This window comes from Myotis brandtii, unplaced genomic scaffold, assembly GCF_000412655.1.
Source record: "Myotis brandtii unplaced genomic scaffold, ASM41265v1 scaffold1010, whole genome shotgun sequence".
Classification (NCBI taxonomy): domain Eukaryota; kingdom Metazoa; phylum Chordata; class Mammalia; order Chiroptera; family Vespertilionidae; genus Myotis; species Myotis brandtii.
In genome coordinates this window covers 94,930-99,234 of record NW_005353362.1, presented here as the reverse complement: position 1 = coordinate 99,234, position 4,305 = coordinate 94,930, and the positions used below count along the sequence as shown (strand labels likewise).

General features: G+C 42.6%; 1 pseudogene; it reads left to right on the top strand.

The window, feature by feature from the left end:
- The first annotated feature begins 6 nt into the window (after positions 1–6).
- The window catches only part of LOC102251635, a 51,568-nt pseudogene continuing 47,269 nt past the window's right edge, over positions 7–4,305 (top strand).

Sequence of the window (4,305 nt, the reverse complement as noted above, 5' to 3'; positions counted from 1 at the left end):
AGCTGAGTCCCTGAAATACTGACTGGAGAGCCCCCAGCGAGCCCCAAGGACGCCGGGCTGAAGACCCGCGCGAGAGGAGGGAGAGCCGTTTCCTGCCGAGGAGGAGAGGGAATCGGGGACTGACAACGGCGTCAGTGGCTTGAGCAGCGGACAGAGGTGTGTTCCGGCCCTTGGGTCGCCACTCCGCACCGTGAAGTCGCCCCCATCGCCCGGGACCCTCCGGGAGTCTGGGCTTCGGCTCATGTGGTTCTGAGGGACGAGGTGCTGGGGCAGCGGGGGTGACCGCTGCGGAAACGCACCAGTTCGGGGTCCTGAGTTCCTGCCACCTCCAGGCAGGCCACCTGTGTTTTTGCTCTAAAGACAGACTGAACTTGCCAGCCCTTGGTGAGGCGTTAGCAGCATCAGGGAGCAGGAGTTGTCATATTTCAGTAGCAAAAGCTGGTAGGCGCCTCCTTTTGCTTCCCAGCCCGATTACGATCAGGTGCAGCTCTAGGAAGAAAAGCAGCCCTGAGAGGCACGGTCGGCGCCGTGTCCGGTGCCCCAGGAGCATAAGCAATGTCATGAAATACTGACCCGAGGTCTCTCTCTGACGGGTGGAGGGAGAAGGAAATAGCAATCATGCCTGAACAGCCCAAAACACTGCGCAATCAGAAAAGATACCCAATACCCCTTCCCCAGCCAACCTGACTGCTCCAATGACCTCTCTCGGCCTGCTTTCCAAATACAACTGACTAGTTACTGACGGAACCGCCCCGCTTCCTCACAGCACCAGGACAGATGCCTTTCCTCGGATCCTCCCCAAATCACCAACACAAGCGCAGGTGCTGCCATCCCTCTTTAACACCCTCTCCCCTGGACAACTATAGCCACCGGTAACCATTATTTGACCATAACTATGTCCGGGGTAGTCTGGTGGGCATCACCAGTGTGGATGGATTTATAGATTTGAATTACACCAACCATACACAAAATAAAATCTTAACGCCCATCACCTAATAGATCAAAGCAAGCAATGTGAATAGTAAACTAGAGCAACACCTTGGTGTATAAAAAGCTTGTTTGCTGCCCTGGCCGGTGTGTCTCTCTTTGTGAGCATCATCCCCTGCACCAAAAGGTTGCAGATCAGGGCACACACCCAGGTTGTGGGTTCCTATGGGAGGCAACCAATCAATGTTACTCTCAAACATCAATGGTTTGTATTGTTTTTTTTCTCTCTCCCTCCCTCTCACTAAAAACCAGTAACATATTCTTTTTTAACATTTTAAAAATTGTATGGTAAACACAATGTTGAGTGTGTTGGATTTTAAACAGTGGGACAATAATGGTAAAATCAGATTAAAGTTTATAATTTAACAGTATTGTGCCAATGTGAATTTCATAGTTTATCAGACATGCCATGGTTATATAGACATTAAGTATAGAAGAAATGGTGAAGGGTATACAGATAATTTTAATCTACGGAAAAGTATACAAAAATCCCTGTATTTTTGCAACTTTTCCGTAGATTAAAATTATTCCAAATCACTTTATTTTTTAAAACTTACGCACAATTTATCCACCAGGGAGGAGGGTAATTTTTGCTTTTAACTGGGATCGTGGTGGTTATTGCATCTTGAGTGACCCTGGAAGGAGTAACAGAAATATAATCAAAGCTCTTCTGCCTCAGTTCCAGTTTCTAGCTTTTTCCCTACCCAACATTTCAGTATCTTCCCTGGGTCCCCACACACTCCAACCTCTCTGGATATGTGGCCATCAGTCACTGAAAGTGACCACATCTGCTCTAGTTCTTGCCCCACTATTTTGTTGTCACAAAAGTGAAAGTAATTCCAGGGTTCCTGACTGCTTTCAGAGTGGAAATAAGCTATAAGCAGGTAAGAACCACAAAGGTACAGGAGGAGGAGAAGTCAAGGCAGCAATGTCAAATCAAAGGAGAAGGAAGGAAATTCTGCAAACACATTAACACATCTGAGCTTTCATTGGTGTGGCATTGGCCCAAGCCTTAACCCCAAGCACAGGAATTAGTCAACTCTGTAATGGAAGGCATCAGGTTATATGATAAACCAACAAAACCTAGAAAATAGGAGACCGAAACCTGAACACCAGACAGTCACCAAGAGTCTAAATAAACAGCCCGGTTTTTTGCAATAACCGTGGACAGAAATTTTTATTCAGGGAATTCTTCCATAATAAAGGAAGGAAAGATTAAATATTAACAGCAAGAGAGCCTGGCCAGCATTGGCTCAGTGGTTGAGCATCAACCTATGAACCAGGTGGTCACAGTTCAATTCCCGGCCTAGGGTGTGGGCTTGATCAAGGTAGCCGATCAGTGATACTATCATTGATGTTTCTAACTCTCCCTCCTTCTTCTCTGAAATCAATAAAAAATATTTAAAAAATATATATATTAACAGCAGGAGAGAAGATTAAGAGGCTTTATTTGACGTACAACAATTAGAACTCTTAGAGAAGAAGTTTGTCTTCTGGAATCCAGTGGCTTTCATTATGTGGTGGGAGTGGAAGCTAGTAGCCACATTTATTTATTTTTTTTTTAGCATTTTTTAAAAAAAGACCAGTATTTTATTTCATATCAACAAGTAGCAAAGTAGAAACACTTTTTTTCTTAATCTTATTCTAGCTTAATTTATATCTCCCAGGTGTGTAGACAAGCAGCTGCCATTTTGCCTATTAGAAGTATGAAAAAATTTTTAGAGGTCACTCATTTCTATTTGTTTTAACTTCTGAATATAATTAATGGAATGGGGGGGAGGGACATCTATAATATTCTCAACAGTAAAGATTTTTTTAAAATGAAGAGGATGGAAAAAAATTAATGGAATAGTTTAATTCCATATTAAACCTTTGCCATGTGCAGGTTTATCATGCAGTGGTAAAAGTTCCATAAAAGTTCCATAGGAACATGTTTGAGTAAGTAAAGCTACAGAAAATGCTTCCAGAGAAATATTTTGATTACAAATAAAATCAAAATAAAATATCTAGTTTTGAAGGACTAGGTATTTTTCCTAAGTTAAAAAAAATCTGCCAAAATTTATTTGAGTGTAATTTGTAAGTATTTCCATGTGTAATACCACAGAGCAGAAAGGCTAAATCTGACACATCTATTTAAAAAAAAGTAGGGCCCTAGCCTGTTTTTCTCAGTGGTTAGAGCATCAGCCTGTGGACCAAAGGGTCTCAGATTCCATTCCCAGTCAAGGGCACGTACCTGGGTTGTGGCGTGGGGGAGGAAATCAATGGATGTTTCTCCCTCTCTTTATCTCGCCCTCCTCCCCTCCCTTCCACTCTCTCTGAAAAGCAATGGAAAAAGCATCTCAGGTGAAGATGAACACACACACACACACAAAAGAGTAGGGGAAGAAAAGCTGTTTTCAAGAGGCTCTCCTTAGTAGATGCACTTCAGAGGCAAAAAGTCATCTATGTGAAGATTTATTTGAGCTGTAACAAGGACTATTTTCTAACTATGATGATGGAGAAGAAGCTGTGCAGTCCTTTTAAAAATTTAAATAGCACAACTCATTCACCGGCCCATTGGATAGCTTACACATACATATTAGGTATGATTATTTTTTTAATATATTTTAATTGATTTTTTACAGAGAGGAAGGGAGAAGGATAGAGAGTTAGAAACATCGATAAGAGAGAAATATCAATCAGCCGCCTCCTGCACCCCCTACTGGGGATGTGCCCGAAACCAAGGTACATGCCCTTGACCGGAATCGAACCCCTAACCCTTCAGTCCGCAGGCCGACATTCTATCCACTGAGCCAAACCGGCCAGAGCAGGTATGTGATTATTATTTCTTGATTTCCATCACACATGAAATGGATTTTTTAAAAAGGACTTTACTTCCTTTAAGAGCAGTTTTAGGTTCATAGCAACATAGAGAGGAAGGTACTGTATAGAAATTCCCCACAGACACCCTGTCTCCACACATGTATAATCTTCCCCATCATCTATATCCCCCACCAAAGTGGTACATTGGTTACAATTGATGAGCCTGCATTGACACATCATAATCATCCAAAGTCCATAGTTTACATTAGGGGTCATTCTTGAGGTTGTACATTCTGTGAGTTTAGACAAATGTATATTGACATATATCCATCATTATTGTATCATGCAGAATCCTTCACTACCCTAAACATCTTTTGTGCTCTATTTATCCCTCCTTCCACCACCACCCCTGGCAATCGCTTTTTACTGTCTCCATAGTTTTGCCCTTTATGGTCAGGGTGCGTATGGGAGGCAACTAATCAATGTTTCTCTCTCTCTCTCTCTCTCTCTCTCTCT